The sequence below is a fragment of the Ranitomeya variabilis genome, chromosome 4, assembly GCF_051348905.1.
Source record: "Ranitomeya variabilis isolate aRanVar5 chromosome 4, aRanVar5.hap1, whole genome shotgun sequence".
Lineage (NCBI taxonomy): Eukaryota > Metazoa > Chordata > Amphibia > Anura > Dendrobatidae > Ranitomeya > Ranitomeya variabilis.
The window spans coordinates 628,885,079-628,904,547 of record NC_135235.1 but is presented as its reverse complement, the minus strand read 5'-3'; the positions used below and the strand labels follow the sequence as shown (position 1 = coordinate 628,904,547).

The following is a 19,469-nucleotide window of genomic DNA, read 5'->3' as shown; positions in this document are numbered from 1 at the left end:
CATTATGTTACTGTGAGATTTTCAGTGTTCACAGTGAAATGTTGACAGCTCTTCAACTCCATTACTCTTAACCCCTTAGCGTGTAAGTAAGTGAATAAAAAGTTGTGTTGAGGTCGGCAAGTGTGGAGGTGGCTCAGAAGCAGTAATTGTTGGCTACGTTGCATATCACTGTACCAGCATCTGTGTCTAGCAATCGCGACCAGAGCTGATCTCTGATTGCTGCTGTTTACGATTTAGGTAATGCTGTCAGTTTCTGATGGCAGCATTTAAATGCATTGGTTGCCAGTGCATCTGCTTCAGTATGTCTCCTGTAACGCACCGATTACTTATTAGCCAGGGGCCTACTGAAGGCTGTTGTCACAGCTATTTTAATATTCCTTTGTAGTTACGCAACAGGCTAAGCTCCATAGGAGACCCTGATTTTTTTTTTTTTTTTTTTATATATACTGCCTTCCCTTTTCCATAAGAGGTGAATACAACTTTGAGCATGCTCATGGTTCCGGACTGTGGGGATCCAGTGCACATGTCCAGGTCAGTAATCTCACTCCCATCTGTATACTGTCTTAAGCTCCTCAGTGTTATCCTGAAATGATTCACTGTGTCTGCTCAGAATTCATGAGGCAGAGCAAGGAAATGAAGTGAAAAATTATTGAACAGATTTTGTTTTGTTGCAAATAGCTTTGTAAAGGTTATTTCTAAAATCACAACATGGTCTTGTAATATGCACATATATTTTTCTCCGTCGCCTCATTGGGGGGCACAGGAATGTTGGTGTATGCTGTTGCCACTAGGAGGCTGACACTAAATTAATACAAAGAAAGTTAGCTCCTCCTCTGCAGTATACACCCTCCTGCTGGCTCCTAGAAAACCAGTTCATGCTTAGTGTCCGTAGGAGGCACACGGGTCTGCTATTGAGACCAAAAACTTTTCATTTTAAAGGGAAGCGGTCACCCACAAAATCGAAGGTGAGCTAAGCCCACCAGCATCAGGGGCTTATCTACAGCATTCTGGAATGCTGTAGATAAGCCCCCGATGTATCCTGAAAGATGAGAAAAAGAGGTTAGATTATACTCACCCAGGGGCGGTCCTGTCCGATGGGCGTCATGGTCCGGTCTGGGGCCTCCCATCAACTTACTATGACGTCCTCTTCTTGTATTCATGCTGCGGCTCCGGAGCAGGTGTACTTTGTCTGCAAGCAGAAAAAGAAAAAAAAGCTAGCTCACCGTTTCTGTGAAGAGCACGGGACTTGATCCTGATGAGACACGAGGAAATGGAAAAAGTAAAATGTTCCAGCTCAATCTTGATAGAATAAAATAGACTTTTAATGAAAAATGTTTAAAATACAAAATGCAAAAATGAAAAAATGCTCCTGGGACAACACCATAACCCTAGTGAGTGAAGCAATGCGTTTTGACCGTGCTGCGGTCTTTGTCAAAGTTTGACTACCCAAGATCCTGTACACATAAAAAAGATCCCCAAGCCAATCAAATCGACGGGAACCAGTCGCATGGGTGAAGGTCCTGTTCGTAAATAAGAGCATTGATATAAATAACAAATTCGTGTAAATGATAAATCATAACACAAAACAACATACATAAAATATACATAATTTACATATAACTAAATGAATCACATAATGTCATGTTACGTTCAATAGTGAAACATGATTTTATTTCTTTTGTTGAGACAGTCTGGATATCTAGTCCCTAGGTTGAATATCCAATATGCCTCTCTGGTAAGCAGAGCCCTGCCGATATCACCACCGCAAGGAGGTTTCTTGATTCTTTCTATTCCTGCGATTCTTAATGAGTTAATACTGCGTGCATGATGTTCAATGAAATGTTTCACTACAGATGAAATATTGCGAGTGTTGTTAATACTGGAAATGTCATATAAATGCTCAGTAATTCGGGTTTTTCATTTGCGGATAGTGCATCCTATATATGATTTACGGCATAGAGTACAATCAATTTTATAAACCACGTAACAGGTATTACAGTTAATAAATTGCTGAATATTAAATGTATTGGTATCATCATGATTATTAAATGTTTTGGTTATAATCATTTGCTTGCATGTAGTGCAATTTAATGTACCGCATTTGTAATTTCCCTTGCAATCTAACCACTTTCCCTGTTTTTATTATTATTGGAAATGAACATACTGGGAGAGAGTATATTACCCAGTGTTGGTGCTCTTCTGGACACAACATTGAGGCCGCCCTACAAGATCTTGGCTAGAGTGGGATCCTCATATAAGAGGGGAATATTTCTATTTATAATATTTTTGATGTGATAAAACTGCGGACTGTATTGTAGGCACACAAAAGGCTTGTTAGAAAATTGATTATGTTGTCCACGCCCATTATGGTGTTTGCGAAAGGAAATAAGATCATGTTGATCCTTATTAGAAACAATATTATATGCCCTTTTTAACGTCCAATTAGGATATCCTCTTTATGAAATTTTTTACCAGAATTAATTAAATCATTTTTGAGACCATTATTATTATTATTATTACAGTTGCGCTTGAGACGTGTAAGTTCTCCCACAGGGATGGACTTTACCGTATGCCTTGGATGGCTACTATTAGCGTGTAAGATAGTGTTCCCCGATAATGGTTTAGAAAAGGTTCTTGTTGAAATAAAATGATCAGGAAAGCCAGTTACCGTATTTTTCGGACTACAAGACGCACTTTTTCCCCCCCAAAAAAGGGGGGAAAATAGGGGGTGCGTCTAATAGTCTTAATGCAGGCTTAACGCGGCGGCAGAGGTGTGGGGATGAGGAGGCGCAGTGAGGGGGTCCCTTTCACCGGTGAGGTGATGCAGCAGCCCGGTAAGCAGCAGAGCCGGGTGAATCCTGTTATCGGTGGTGGCGGCGGCCATCTTCCTGAGGCCGCACGTGCGCAGATGGAGTGCTCTGCTTCCCGGGGCTTCAGGAAAATGGCCTCGGGAGGCCGCGCGTGCTCAGATGGAGATCACGGTGGCCATTTTCCTGAAGCCGAGTTCGCAGATTTAGATCTTGGCTTCACGAAAATGGCCGCCGCGATCTCCATCTGCGCACGCGCGGCCTCCCGCGGCCATTTTCCTGAAGCCCCGGGAAGCAGAGCACTTCATCTGCGCACGCGCGGCCTCAGGAAGATGGCTGCCACCACCGATAACAACAGGATTCACCCGGCTCTGCTGCTTACCGGGCAGCTGCATCACCTCACCGATGAAAGGGACCCCTCTCACGCCATACCTCTCACTGCGCCTCTGCCGGTAACCACTGCTGCAACCCTCCCATGGACACAAGGCCGTGGCGTCGCCCACCTAAGCAGGAAGGGACCCTGCTCAGGTGCACACCGTACCGCATCACCCCACCTCTGCCGACACCATGCCTCCTGTGACCCTGCTCTGCCACCGCCAGCCGTCAGGTTGATTCTGTAAATTCGGACAATAAGACGGACCCCCATCTTATAAAAAAATATTTTTTTCTGCAATTTTCACCCCAAATTTGGGGTGCGTCTTATGGTCCGGTGCGTCTTATGGTCCGAAAAAATACGGTAATTCTAAATCCAAAAAAGAAATAGTAGATTTTGCATGATCAAATGTAAATTTTATGTTGTAATCATTCTTGTTGATATAACTTACAAAAGACTGTATGGCAGATACATCGCCTTTCCATATGATTAATGTGTTGTCGATGTATCTGCCATACCAAAGAATAAATGAAGAAAACTGGTTAGTGGGTGTAAAAAGAAAATCATATTCCCATATAGCCATAACTAAATTTGCCAATGATGGTGAAAATTTAGCCCCCATTGCCACGCCGGTGTGTTGCAAATAATACTCACGATCAAAAGAAAAAAATTATGAGTCAAAAGAAAAAAAAAAGTCACCTGTAATATATAATTAATGAGATCTTGAGAATATGAACTAAAATGGGTTAAAATGAAATTGCAAAGCTTGTATAGCAATATTGTGAGGTATACATGTATACAATGAAGTAACATGACAACTTAACCAACTGTAATCCGATGACCATTTTTTACATGAGAGAATATTTAACACATCCTTGGTGTCTCTTATGTGACCTAGGGTTCTGAGGACTAGCGGTTGCAATAAAGAGTCCAACCACTGTCCCATATATTCATTGGTAGAACCAATACTGGAAACTATGGGTCTCATAGGGGGAAAGCATTCCCTTTTGTGGATTTTGGGTAAACCGTGTAGTATGGGCATAATGGGGTGTGATACCTCTAAAAATTCAGCTTGCTTGTCAGTAAGTACGCCCAAAATTACACTCTCCTTGATCATTTTGTCCATCTCTGCTTTAAACGCAATGGTTGGATCTGAAACAAGTTTTTTATAAGTAGACAAATCAGATAATAATTTTAATATTCCCTCCTTGTAGTCTATAGAATTCATGATGACAACTATTCCACCTTTGTCACTCATTTTAATGGTAACATCAGTCATGTTTTTGATATCCTGTATAGCTCTTCTGTGCTTATGGGATAAATTACCAGTTTGATTATGTGTATGATCACTTTATTTCAAATTTTTAAGATCTCGTTCCATAACCTCTTGGAATCTGTTCATACATTCAGGTCTCGTCTGAACGGGATAAATAAACGGATTTTTAATTTTTAAATTACTCGATTGATGTACCAAATTTTCAGGTGTTTCATTCGCCTCCCGTAACTCCTGTAGAGCTGTTGAGGGCAGAGCAAAGTACTGCAGTGTGCAGGCGCCGGGCCTCTCTGCCCAGCAGAAATTTGCTCCTTTGGATGCTGCTGCAAGATGGAGAGTGTGGAGAGCTTCAATATGAATCTGGATTTATCTTTGAAATTGGCTTTGCTTTCGCTGCGGCTTGTGAGGAAGAAAGGAGAAGAGAAAGCTGGAGAAGACGTCGTCCTCTCTTTTGGCAACACCCCATTGTTGAACTCCAACAGAGCCATGGAGCCTACCACTCATTGTACACAGAGCTTTGTGAAAACCCGGTGAAGTTTTTGGACTACACCAGGATGTCGCAACACAGCTTCGATGATTTACTGCATCGTGTCCGAGGATACATCAGCAGACAGGACACCCCACTACCTACCGCAATTCCTCCTGAGGAGCGTCTGTTGGTGACCATAAGGTATTTAATTTTGAACAACAAACACCTGTCGTTACTATTAGGAAAGCCATGTAGTGATTTATTTATTCCTTTGTCTGTTCCACAGATTCCTGGCTACTGGAGAGACCTTAGATGTCTACATTTTCAGTTTCGAATTGGATTGTTCACCCTTTCTGGGATTGTTGGCGACACCTGCCTGCATTGTGTGACATTCTGCGTGCCGACTTCCTCCCCCAACCCACAGCTGAACTCTGGATGAAAAATGCAGCAAAATTCAATGAAGTGTGTAATTTTCCTAATTGTGTGGGGGCTGTGGACGGCAAACATATTCTGAGTCTGAAACCTGCAGGAAGTGGATCTGAGTACTTCAATTATAAAAAATACTTTTCCATTGTTCTAATGGCAATTGCGGATGCTAAATGTCGATTTGTCGCCGGTGACGGATCATTTGGACGAGAAATGACTCAGACTTTCAAAAACTGACATGGGACAACAATTGTATGGGAATGATTTTAATTTTCCCCCGCCACAACCTCTTCCTAACACTGAAGGACCGCCAATGCCGTTTGTTATTGTTGGTGATGAGGCCTTTCAAATGTCTTGCAACCTCCTAAAACCGTACTCAAGTCGGGACTTGAGTCACAAAAAAATGATTTTCAACTACCGACTGACAAGGGCACGAAGAACTTTGGAGTGTACCTTTTGCTGGCATCTAAATGGTGCATTTTGGGCACAGCCATAAATCTAAAAATAGAGACAATTGGTGAGGTTGTGAAAGCATGTGTTGTTCTCCATAACTACATCCTGTCAAAAGAGCAACCCAACTTTGAACTTGAGGAAACTGTTAATACCACATTGCAGGATTACCAACATCACCCTCTGAGGACTACAGTCGAAGTTGCCCAAATAAGGGATACATTTGCAGCAGGGCTTTGGAGTCGGTAAGCCACAGTTGAGACTCCGACTCCTGGATTTTATCAGGTTCCGGCTCCGGCTCAGACTCCAACTCCGGCTCTGAGTCCTTCATAAATGGCCAATTTGTAACAATAAATTTACTGTTGTAAAATATTAACATCGTGCTTATTCAGTTTCTCACCATCATATAAGTAATCAGACCACTTAGAGCAAAAACTATATTTATTAGAATACAATTAGAATATAGCAAATAACTTTTAGAAACTCTTGTAAGTAAACATGCAATAAACACTGTTATGCAGTTAATAAGAAGAAATCTATAAATTTGTCCTCAGAAAAAGTATTACCTCTGTCAGATCCTCCTTCATGGATACCCTCAAATCTGATCTAATTATTTTGAGAGCAGAGAACAACCTCTACACTAACTTGGGTTGGTGGCAAAGCAGTAACCACTCGGGCAACATCTCTGACAATGTCAGGATACAGAGGAATCGCTTGTTGCACTGTTATTTTTGATGAACGGTCAAATTTCTCAATTTCTTTTAGTGCACATGAAAAATTTTTCTGAAATGTACTGGCTGTGTTCTTTGATGGGGATGACTCTTCTTCTATGCGGGAACGCTTTGCACGGTCATTGTGATCCAAATATTTTTCGAAATTAAATTCATCAGTTGATGAGGGTAAAGATGTGGCAGGATGACCAAATTCTTCTTGTTCCTCCTGACTGTTCTGCAACCCTTTCATCCTTACTGCTATTTCAAACAGAGATTCTTTTCCTTTAGTTAGCTGTTGATCATCTAGACGAATCCGATGCATTGGGTCTACGTAAACAGCTGCCAAAAGAATGTTATTTTGTAATAGTAGCTCCTCTCTCCGTTTCATTGATGTAGCAATGCCATTTGCAATTAACCCTCCTCTTTGGGACAGGCAAAACATCATGTTCTTCCACTCCTTTAAGAAAATACCTGGAGTTAAGTCCTCTGCTTGTAATTTTTTAGTCACTGTAAATGGGTGCTCTAGCAATTTTTCCAGCTCAGTCACCTGATTCCACTGACTTTCATTTAGCGTCAGTTGAGGGTTAGCCATGTCTACAAGAAAGGTTTTCAGTTCAACCAAGGGCTGAATCATTAAGTAAGTACTGCCCCATCGTGTGGCTTGATCAATAATTGCCCCTTTTCCAGCACGTCTCTTCAAAATTGAGTCAACTTTAGGGGTTCTGGCAACAGTAGCCAATTTTCTCACCTTGCCAATCAGTGCAGCAGCATGTCCTTCTTGCAGACTGTCTCTTCTAGCCAGCTGTAGCGTATGCACAACACAGCGCATGTGATGAATGAAAGAACGTATTGACACAGTTTAACAAGATCATCTAAACTATCATGTTGCTGTTCATCTGAAGCAACTTCAGTTTGCTCCTCAGTTACAATACTGTGTTCCTCTATTTCAAACATTTCTGTGTCTGTGGACCCAGAATGTTCTTCTAGCTGCTGGTCACCATCATTACTCTCATTAATTAGCTTAATAGTACTTATCATATTTGAAGCATTGTCAGTTATGACAGAAAGAACTTGCTCTTTTTTAAGTTCGTAGTCTTGCAGAACCTTTTCCACCAAGACCTGGAGAAACTCGCTGGTGTGATGAGCTTTGGTGTCTTTTACTGCCAATGTCTTGGTAACTATTTCATTTTTGTCACAAACAAATCGGACATTGATGGCAAAATAGTTCACTCTGTGACGTGTGCAGGCATCCATTTTAAGAAACAGAAAGCGTCCCTTGAGAGTTTTTTTAAGTTCTTCCTTTTGTTTAAAAGCTTCGATTACTAATTTTCTAATTCTCTCTCCAGAGAAACAACAAGCTTGCGGGCCATTTCCCCATTCAGACACATAAAAGCTGGTCGTGAAAATAATGAAATAGGCACACTATCCTTTACAACAAGCTCTATGATCTGTTTTTTAAATGTATCTACTGTCATTGTCACAGTAACTTTGTCACTGACAAAATATCTTGCAACTGATGGCTGCAAAGTTCTCTGCTCCTTTGTTTGGCTGGAAGAGCTGGGCACTGGTTTATTGGTTTGGATGCAGTCTTTCTCATCCACTGCTTTCAGTACTTCTGGATGAATATGCACTGATCTTGGCTTCACAGCATTTGTTTTCGTCTGGATCATTTGTCATACACCTACAGACATAATGTTTTCTATCTTGAGTGATGGTGAAATGTTCAAATACAGCTGATTCAATGTGACGCTTCTTTGACATTCTCAGGTTTTTAATTCTGCATTCACAATCCAAATGACAATTGTTTTTCCTAAAAACAATTGTACAAAATTATTGCCAGGTCGTACAACTGATATAGTGGTCAGTAATACTGTTATTCCTCATGTACTCACAGTTAACTGATGCAAAGTTTGTTGAAAGGATAATACTTCTTACAGTCTTCCTCTTCTGAGTAGCAGCTGTGAGATGCTTGGAAGATGCACACCTAGTAAACATCTAGTTTACTACTAAGAATTTGCAACACATTTTCACTTTCAGTTTCATACATTGTAAGTAGGGGGGTTGGGGCAGCATGAGGTTAACCAAGTATAAGATTAGATAAGGGCAATGGAGAACAGTGACACACAAGAAGTAAGGGTACCGTCACACAGTGGCATTTTTATCGCTACGACGGCACGATTCGTGACGTTGTAGCGATATCGTTACGATCTCGCAGTGTCTGACACGCTACTGCGATCAGGCACCCTGCTGAGAATCGTACGTCGTAGCACATCGTTTCAAACTTTCTTTCGTCGCTTGATCACCCGCTGACATCGCTGGATCGTTGTGTGTGACAGCGATCCAGCGATGCGTTCGCTGGTAACCAGGGTAAACATCGGGTAACTAAGCGCAGGGCCGCGCTTAGTAACCCGATGTTTACCGTGGTTACCAGCGTAAAAGTAAAAAAAAACAAACCGTACATACTCACCATCTGATGTCCGTCAGGTGCCTTGGCGTCTGCTTCCCGCTCTGACTGAATCCGGCCGTACAGTGAGAGCAGAGTGCAGCGGCGACGTCACCGCTGTGAATCTGCTCTCACTTTCCGGCCGGCAGTCAGTCAGAGCAGAAAGCAGACGGCAAGGGACCTGACGGGCATCAGATGGTGAGCATGTACGGTTTGTTTTTTTTTACTTTTACGCTGGTAACCACGGTAAACATCGGGTTACTAAGCGCGGCCCTGCGCTTAGTTACCCGATGTTTACCCTGGTTACCCGGGGACTTCGGCATCGCTCCAGCGCCGTGATTGCAACGTGTGACCGCAGTCTACGACGCTGGAGCGATAATTATATGATCGCTGCGACGTCACGAATCGTGCCGTCGTAGCGATGTAAATGGTACTGTGTGATGGTACCCTAAGAAATGTCTCTATCTCCAGCAGAACTGCTTATCACTGTTGTTCATAGTTTAATAGAACATATATATTTGAGTAACATTTAGAAAATTCATATGAAAGTTCAATTATGAGATATTAATACATTTTTTTTAAAGCTGGAGTCGGTACATTTCTACTGACTCCGACTCCAACCAAAACTAACTCTGACTCCACAGCCCTGATTTGCACCCTATTTTTGTTTCTGATAGGGGACGTGTGTCATGGCAAGATGAAATGGTTTAACCTGTAAATAAAATGTACTTGTAATGTTCTGTACCTGTAATGTTTTCTTAAAGAAAAGGGGGAGAAGCCAGCGCTACTTATGGTTAGAACGCAATACATAAAATGCACATTCACATATTGATTTCTAGCTGTAGTTCAAAATGAGACGTTTTAGCAAACAATTGATCAATTCTTTGAGCTACCCGGCCACTCCAAGGCATTCTCATAATGGGGCAGTCCTACTCTACGTTTTTTTTATTCGCTGTTCCATTACGGCCTCCTGAATGTATTAAAAGAAAGAACACATTAAATGCAAACTGTACCTGAAGTGTTTCTGAATCACTCCCATGGCGCCAGGAAGGACGAGCGCAGATAAAGGCCGACCAGGTCCGGGTAAGATCTCCGGACATTTCAGATCTGACCTCCACACTGCCAAACCAGCACCACAGATGAAGGGTGAGACAGGCTCGGACACAGGTGTATAATCAGAGCGCAGGGCTACTGTATGTGTGTACAGCAGCCTATCAATCACAGTGAGCACAGAAAGAATGGCATACATAACCCAGTGCGCACGGCGACAGTAGTGGTCAGCCACAAACCAATGTCAAATTAGAGAAAAGTGGGAGAAGCCAGCGCTACTTATGGTCAGAACGCAATACATAAAATGCACATTCACATATTGATTTCTAATTGTATTTCAAAATGAGACATTTAGCAAACAATGAATCAATTCTTTGAGCTACCCCGCCACGCCAAGGTATTCTCATAATGGGGCAGTCCTACTCTACGTTTTTTATATTCGCTGTGCCATTACGGCCATCTGAATGTATTAAAAGAAAGACCACATTAAATGCAAACTGTATCTGAAGTGTTTCTGAATCACTCCCATGGCGCCAGGAATGTTTTCTGACTCTAATATTAAACACCTTGAATCTAACTTGTATAATAAACACCTTAACTGTTACACCGGTTCATACTTCACTCAACAATACACACATGATTAAATATTGTGAATCAAAACAATTTTTATTAACAGAAAAAACGTACAATTTTTTTTTTAATTAAGTTAAAATGATTAATTACTTTTGGGGTCTGGGAGGGAGTAACATGGTGGACCAGGGGGGTGTTGGGCTGTGATGGTAGGTTAGCAGTGGTTGGGGAAGTTGTTAGAGAGGAAGTGTAAGACAATTGGAGGATTGGGTCAGACACATTGGGGGAAGAGGACATATTAGGAGTGGAAAACAAGTTGGAAGGGATTGACACATTGGTAGGGAAAGAACAAAGGTGTGGACAGGCTAGAAAACACACACATTAGGAGGTGAGGGTTGAGGGCGTGCATGTAATATTTTTTCCTGGTTTTTCTCCTTCGGGACTTTTTTGCTGCTTTTTTTCCCCCTGGTGCTGCGTTGGTGTAGAAGTGTGGGCTGCTGCACTTGGCTTGATGGTGGAACAGGATGCCTGCGCTGCTGCACTAGGCTGCGTGGTGGTGGATGTGGATGTCTGGTCTTCTGGACTTGGCTGCATGGTGAAGCTTGGGATTCTTGGAAGTGTAATGTCCAGCGGTGGTGGTCGTGGTAGATAAGTCCCTTGGTGAGTCGGTGCAGGCAGATTCTGCCACAGCTGCTGACCTGGAGCTTGTTGCACTGTAGGGAAAGAACTTTGTGCCTGCTGCTGATGTCGGGACCGCTGCATGGCCTCGGTATAAGCATCCTGACAGGCCTTCATCATAACCAGCTGGAGATCAGGACTAAGGTTTTCTGTCACGCCCCTTTCTATAGTGGAAAAATAATGTCACGCCGGTCTATTAAGGTCGCCTTCCAGGCGGTCAAGGCGTTTGTTGACTTCCTGGAACTTTGTATTCACATGTGTGAACCCACTCTCCATCCTATCCACAACCGCCATCATCCCAGCCTGGAAGACCGAGCTTAAGTGAATAAACTCGGGCATGACTGACCTCTCCCAAGCCCTCTGCCGCTGCCGAGCAGACCCAAGTAAAGTAGTGGCAGAGGGCTGGGAGAGGGGAAAACCAGAAGGACCGGCTTCCTGTTCCCCAGCCTGTGAAGCCTACCTGACTGCTGCATCACTGGTGGATGATTGGGATGGTGCCGATTCATTGGCTGGTCAATGAGGGGCTGCTCCAACAGAGGAAGATCCAGGTTCTACAGTGCTGCTCCAGGTTCTGTGTGGAAATGAAATTAAAAAAAATTATTACAAAAAAGAAATAAATAATAGTGAAAGACAAAAGATGCTCACGTTCGCTAAGCAACTGCTGGCTTCAGAAAAGAAAGCTGGTTATGATACTTGTATTTTCTGATTTTTCGAGCTGCACCGATTCGAACCCGAATCTCTTCTCTCATGTTCTTATTGAAGCGATCCTTCATCGAATGCCAATGAACTTTTTACTCTTCTCTGTGAAGGGGGAAGAAAAATAAAATTGTTAAAAGACAGCAAAATTTACAGAAAAACAGAGGCGGCCAAAATAGCAATACTTACCAAAATCCTTTCTGACTTTTGGCGTTGCATGGTCCCAATCATTCATCAGCCATCTGGCCACTTCCTCCCAGAGTCGTTGGATCAAGACTGAGTCAGAATGATTCCGAACACTGGGGTCCCACAACGCTGTTCGCTCTTGCACAGCTTGAATCAATAGGTCATTATGATTATGTATGTCATGTTTTGGAACCTATAGATGAAATACAAAAAAAGAATTTGTTAGTAAAATGAAAACAAATTCAATAAAAACTCTGATAAAGGATACTTACAACCCCGTCTTTCCTTGTCAGCAACTTGAGGCCGACGACCCTAGGAAGAATCATTTCCACTTGACTGCTCCTGCTCTTCTGCAGTGTCAGGTACCTGTAGAGAAAATACATGATTTAGCACGTCTAGTATTGACAGTAAATACATACCAATCAGTAAATCAAATGTGATTACGTAATCTGTGTCATGGTCACTTTCGGAACCTTCAGTGGAGGACATGTTGTAAGAGCAGGCAGCAGTCAAGTGATACAGTAGTGAGAAGAAAAAAAATATAACTTGGTAAAAGCAAAACACAATGTAGAAAAAAAACTAAAATTTGGACAACAATACTAACATTACAGTCTGTAGTCCAAGCACACAGCAGGCAGGCACGAGACAACAGGAAACGCAGCACAGCACCAGGATGGAATGAAGAACAGCACCAGGACAGCAGCACTGGGACCCAAGAGAGCAGCAGCAGCACCAAGACAGCAGCACCTAATCTACAAGGAATGGAAAAAAAATTCTGTACAGAGTGCAAATAAAGAGACATTTTCACATCTTCTATACTTACATATAGATGGCAGCACTGGGACCAAGACGGAGGCACTGGGACTAAGACGGTGATACTGGGACCAAGATGGCAGCACTGGGACCAAGAGGGCAGCAACTAATCTGCAAGGAATGGGAAAAAAAAATCTATACGGAGTGCAAAGACAGACAGACATTTTCACATCTTCTATACTTACATATAGACGGCGGTACTGGGACCAAGACGGCGGTAGTGGGACCAAGACGGCGATACTGGGACCAAGACGGCAGCACTGGGACCAAGACAGCCGCACCTAATCTACAAGGAATGGAAACAAATCTGTACAGAGTACAAAGTCAGAAAGCATTTTCACATCTTCTATACTTGCATATAGACGGCGGTACTGGGACCACAATGGCAGCACTGGGACCAAGACTGCAGCACTGGGACCAAGGCTGGCAGCAACACACAGTCTAAGGCTAGTTTCACATTTGTGTTTAAATCCGCAGCGTTTAATCCTCATCCGCAAGTGGTGGGAAAAAACGCATATAAACGCGTACAAACGCAGCGTTTTTTAGACGCATGCGGTAACGCATTCGGTTAAAAAAAAGCGCCGCGTTTGTACGCGTTTATATGCGTTTTTTCTGGCGTTTTTGCGTTTTTGGTGCGCATGATGAGAAATTTCACAAGAGAAAAATCAAGATAACCAGACACTGCCAATGGGACTACAGAGGGCGTGTATTATGGGATTTCTTTATATAGACCCCTGAACAGCTGTAATCTTCAGATTTTGCTCCTGTGTCATGATGGATCTTCGCATGGAGAGCTTTTATTTCAACCTGGATTTAAGCATCAAGCTGTTTCTTGCCTGTGCTTTTGCTTGGGAGCAAGACAGAAATCGTGAAAGATGGAGAAGGAGACAACGTAGGCGTTTTTGGAGACACCCCATTATCGAACTACGTGAGAGCCGTGGAGCTTATCACACGCTGTATGGCGAGCTTAATGCCAACCCGGAGAAATTCCATGAATATACAAGGATGTCGCAAGACTCGTTCCGGGATTTGCTTGCTCGTGTCCAAGGAGCCATACAGAGACAGGACACCCAGCTCCGTAGAGCGATTCCACCAGAGGAACGTCTGCTGGTTACATTAAGTTACGTTCCAAATCTAAACCAATGAGTCCAAATTTTGTGTTTTCTGACATGTATGTTTTGGGTATTTTCCTTTCTTTCTTTAGCATAACCACACCACAAATAGAATAGTTTGTAATTTTTTGGGGGTTTCTTTTTCTTACAGATTTCTGGCAACCGGAGAGAGTTTATCATCCCTCCACTTCCAATACCGGCTTGGAATATCCACCCTGTCCGGAATAGTAGCGGACACCTGTCGAGCTTTGTGGAATGTACTGCGGGATGAGTTTATACCCCTACCCACCGTCGACATGTGGCTTGAAATTGTGGAAAAATTCTGGAGTGTGTGTGATTTCCCCAACTGTTTAGGAGCGGTGGATGGAAAGCACATCCGCATTATCAAACCTGCCAGAACAGGATCGGAGTATTTCAACTATAAAAAATATTTTTCTGTTGTGCTAATGGCAATAGCCGATGCGAACTGTCGCTTCATCGCCATGGACATTGGAGCTTTAGGCCGTGGCAACGATTCCCAGACTTTCAAGAACTCGGATATGGGCCGCCATGTGTATGGCAAAAATTTCAATTTTCACCCGCCACAACCTCTCCCCAACCTTCAAGGTCCACCGATGCCATTTGTTATGGTTGGGGATGAGGCCTTTCAGATGTGTGAAAACCTACTGAAGCCCTATTCCATTCGGGACTTGAACCACACTAGAAGGATCTTTAACTACAGACTGACCAGGGCCCGAAGAACAGTAGAGTGTACCTTTGGCATTCTGGTCGCTAAATGGCGCATTCTTCCATCAGCCATAAATCTAAAAGTGGAAACAGTCGACGAGGTGGTCAAAGCCTGTGTGGTTCTGCACAATTATATAATGGCTAAGGAGCAACCCAACATTGAACTGGATGAACCAGTTGCACACCCACTGCCCGATTTCCAGCATCACCCGCTGCGGTCAACTGCAGCAGTTGGTCACATGCGGGACCAATTTGCTGCCTTTTTTGATTTAGATATTGGACGTGTGTCATGGCAGGACAATGTTGTGTAAATGTCCTGTTGTAATTCAATCTGTACCAGTAATTTTCTGCAATGATAATAATATTTCTCATTAATAAACTTTAGTTTTGGTTGTGTTGACCGTGTCTCCTATGTTTTTCCTCTACAAAATTAGGCTGTCCTAAAACTAGCAGTATTTGGTCGAAGTGTGTGGCGAAGTTTCTTATTTGGCGCACGGTGTGTGTTGCCGGCGGCGGAAGACACAATAAACCAAACATAATTGGGGAAAATCAATATTTTTAAATTTTTTTTAACAAAAAAATTTATTTAACTGCGCCGGCTTGGGGTAGAGTGATGTAAACAGGGGGTGTGAAGCACTGAGACCTGGCTAACCATGGACGACGCAGAGGTGGCAGGAGAAGGGGCAATGAAACTAGTAGGGTCTGGAAGTTCGGAGATGGGGCTTGACACATGAGAAGCTTGAGACGCACTGGAAGAATGAGACAAACCTGACATTACAGACACATTGGGAGGTGAAGAGGGGGGAATACTGAGAGTCCTCTGTTTTTTTTTTTTTGGGGGGGGGGGGTTGCCGGGTTCTGGGAAGCCTTGGTGGGCTAATATGGTGTGGTGTAGTGGTGGGTGACCTGTCAGGGTCCGGCTGCACCATGCCAGAGTCCATAGTGCTCGTAGAGCGTGCAGCCATGCCAGAATCCATAGCGCTTGTGGAGTGTAAGGCCATGCCAGGGTCCTGCTGCATCGTGGTGGTGGCGGTACCCAAGGCCATGCCAGGGTCCTGCTGCATCGTGGTGGTGGCAGTACGGAAGGCCATGCCAGAGTCCTGCTGCATCGTGGTGGCGGTACGGAAGGCCATGCCAGGGTCCTGCTGCATCGTGGTGTCAGTGGAGGAGGTCCAAGCAGGAGCAGCGGTTGTCATGGTGGTGGCGGTGGGATGTCCCACTGCACTTGGCATGGTGGTGGTGCTGTAGTGGTGTCTGGCAGTGCTAGGAATTGAGGTGGCCGTGCAGTGGTATGCAGCAGAGGTCGGCATTGAGGTTAATCGTGACAGTGAAGGCACAGGTGGATATGCCGACACTGTCTGCTGGAAATACCGACTCTGCAGCATAGCCTGCACGTAAGCAGCATTGCAGGCCTGCATGACACTCAGCTGGAGATCAGGAGTAAGGTGTTCCGACATTCCCTGCTCAATTTGGTTAAAAAAATGATGTGCTGGCCTCTGGAGATCGGCTTTCACTTGGTCAAGGCTTTTGGTGACCTCCTGGATACGTGCATTCAAGAGGTTATGTGAAATATCCATTCGGTCACCCAAAGCCTTGATTGCTTCGTGTAAAACCGAGCTCAAGTGCAAAATCTCGGGCATGAGTGACCTGTCCGATGCCCTCTGCCGCTGCCGGGAGGAGCCCCAAAAAAAAGGGGTGGTGGAAGAGGACTGCGAAAGGGGAAGACCTGATGGACCAGCTCCCTGGTCTCCAGTTAGTGTGGAGGGCCCATTTGCTGCAGCGCTGCTGGATGGCTGGGATGGGTCCGTGGCTGTCGGATGAAGGACCGCTCCAGAACCTGGGCCAACAGTTGTGCTCCATGTGCTGTGAAAAAAGGAAAAAGAAAATTAATACCAAAAATTGACCAGACGCAAAATCCTGTGGAATAGAAAAATACAGATTATGGTAATACAATACAACCTAATGCACGTGATAAATACTTACGTTCTCTGGGCAAGAACCGGTCTTTAAAATGCCAGAACTTGATAGTATTAGTATCTTCTGATTCTTGCTCCTTAACCACTGTGAACACGACTCTCTTGACGCAGGTCCTTGTTGAAGCGGTCCTTCATCGAACGCCAACGTGTTTTGACTTTGGCCACTGTTAAAAAAAAAACAAAAAAAAACAACAAACTCCTGAGAGTTTCTTTCATCACACACAGTCGAGTGAGCACGGCCAAGGTCTCTGCTGCTTCACAATGCAGTGCAATACTTATCAAATGCATTTCGGACCCAAGTCGGGGCGTTGTCCCAGCCATTCCACATCTCTTTGGCCACCTCATTCCATAGGCTCCGGATCGTGATGTTTGAGTGCAGTGGATCCCGGGTGTCCCACAACGGGACTCACTCCTGGACCAGGGAGATGAGGAGGTCATTTTCAATTAGGTCATCCTCCTGTCGTGGAACCTAAAAATTAAATAAAGTCATTAAAGTTTAGTGAATTAACATAAGGAAAAAAAGAAAAAAGATGCTGAGAAATGACATGAATAGGAAAGTCAACATACAAAAGGATTCCAGAAGAAAAAAGTTAAGAAATAGGAATGGAAAGAAATGTAGATTCAAGAATATTACACTGAGGATACAGTAAACAGTCAGCCTTGTATACGTACCCGCTGCCGTCTTTCCACCCGACCTTGAGTCCGCTGCTCCTGCCCAGTCTGCCGCAGTTGAAGAGCTCTAAAAAAAAAAAAAAGAAAAATTCAAATTGTCACGTGTAGATGTGACAGTGAATACTTACCAATCTGACAAGGCAAGTACTCACCTCACTGACATGCTCGACTTCCGACGGCCCAGGACGAAACTCCTCATCAGAAGAAGAAGACGACGACATACTGACGCATGTAGAAAGAAAGAAATGCAAGAAATTAGGACATATAGAGACAGAAAATAGAAAATAAAGGCATTGGCTAGGATATACTCACATTGTTCAGTGTCTTGTTTTCCTCCAAGATGTAGCCTGTGTCTCGTCTGCTTCAGTGTCTGCTGAGTAGTGACCTGCAAATGTCCACTACCTCCCTTTATCACCTTGTATGTGGGGCGTGGCTTATCAGTGTCTAGACATGTTTTTATCTTTTGAAACGCATGTGTTCACGAACGGAAGCAAACGCATGTGCTTGTGGACGCATGCGTTCATATAGACAGCAATGCGTTTTTTTGCCGCAATCGACCACATGCGTTTCCAGGCTTCTAAAAATTACTATATGTTGCATTTCCGCGGCAAGCCGCAAACGACGCATGCGTCGTCAAACGCGGCAAAACGTGAACTCAAAAACGCATGCGTCCCAAATGTTAATTAAAGGAATACACAACGCATGCGGATATATGCGGTAGAAACGCTGCGGACACAACCGCAAATGTGAAACCAGCCTAAAAGCAACAGAAAAAAAAACAGAAGGCAGTGAGAGACAGACAGACCTTTTCAAAGCTTCTATACTTACATCCAGAGTCTTCTGCCTTCTTCCAAAGCCCTGTGGCCGCATCAAGAGTCTTGAGAGTAGTGGACTTCCTGTCTCCAGGCCCCCTTTAATACAGCTGGCAATTTTCAGGTGGTTACATCATTTCCAAGGCAAAATTAGTCAGAAGTATGCATGCGTATCAAATGCAAGCGTACGCATGTCCTTGCGTAACAATGCGTTCCCATAGACAGTAATGCATTTTTTTGACGCAATCATCCGCAATCGTACACATGCGGACGATTGAGCAATATTTGCCGCCTCAAAAATGCATCCGCAAGCGAACGCATACAAAAACATGTCAGTGCGTACACAATGTTAAAGATATATACGCGCATCGATGCGGATCGTACGCTGCGCACACAAATGCGAAACTGAACTTAAGCACAAGGCAAAAACAGTATACAACTTTTATGGTAAATATTTTATACTTTGCTTTTATTATCGTTTGGACATTTTGCACTTCTATAAGTGTTATTCATAAAAGCAATAAGATAAGGCCTTGTGTCTGATATAGAGCTATCTTTGTTTTACGTTTTCTTTGTCACTGAAAGCATAGAAAGCTGGATAGAACCAGTTTAAAGGAATTCAATAGAATCCATAATGTATTTCTTTGTTTTTCCCAACTTACACATCTTTTTTTTTTTTTTTTTTTTGTAACGTAGTTGGCCACTCCCCTTTCTTTTGTGGTGGTAATATACTTGTGACTGGGCTTCTGAGAGATCAGACAAGAATCATACACTGACAGACACTGCCTGTATGTGTTCTTGCCTCTATTGCATTGTTTTTAATTGGGCCAACATTGACAAATTTGGAGATTGTTTTTATCTCAACCCAAATTTGCTCTCCTTGAAAGGGGTTACGGTGACAGAACAATAATAGGAATAAATAAAGCACTTACAAATTAGATCCATGAGTGAAGAGATTGCTGCAGAAATTAGGATAGACCTATATAATTCATTTAGTCTTTCCTGGACCTGACAATGAGTTTTCTGGATCAGATATTAAAGGAACTCCTCTTCAACCCTCCACCTGGTCAGGTAAATGGAGGATGACTAATTTTATGCAAAATGGATGAAAAGACATAAGTTAGAACTGTCATATTTTCCCACAGGAACCTCCAAGTGGAATATCACTGCTAGATTTCTGAGCATTTTTTCACCGTCCTAGACACACGAAACACGAATATCATA

At 43.4% G+C, this 19,469-nt stretch overlaps 1 protein-coding gene across 1 annotated transcript in view; it reads left to right on the top strand.

Annotated features, from left to right (window-relative positions):
• Window positions 1-320: 320 nt before the first annotated feature.
• LOC143767213 (uncharacterized) overlaps window positions 321-19,469 on the top strand; it is a 31,039-nt gene continuing 11,890 nt past the window's right edge. The window contains exon 1 of the mRNA XM_077255359.1: window positions 321-531. The gene's annotated coding sequence lies outside the window, so the exon portion shown is untranslated. The remainder of the gene's footprint in view (window positions 532-19,469) is intronic.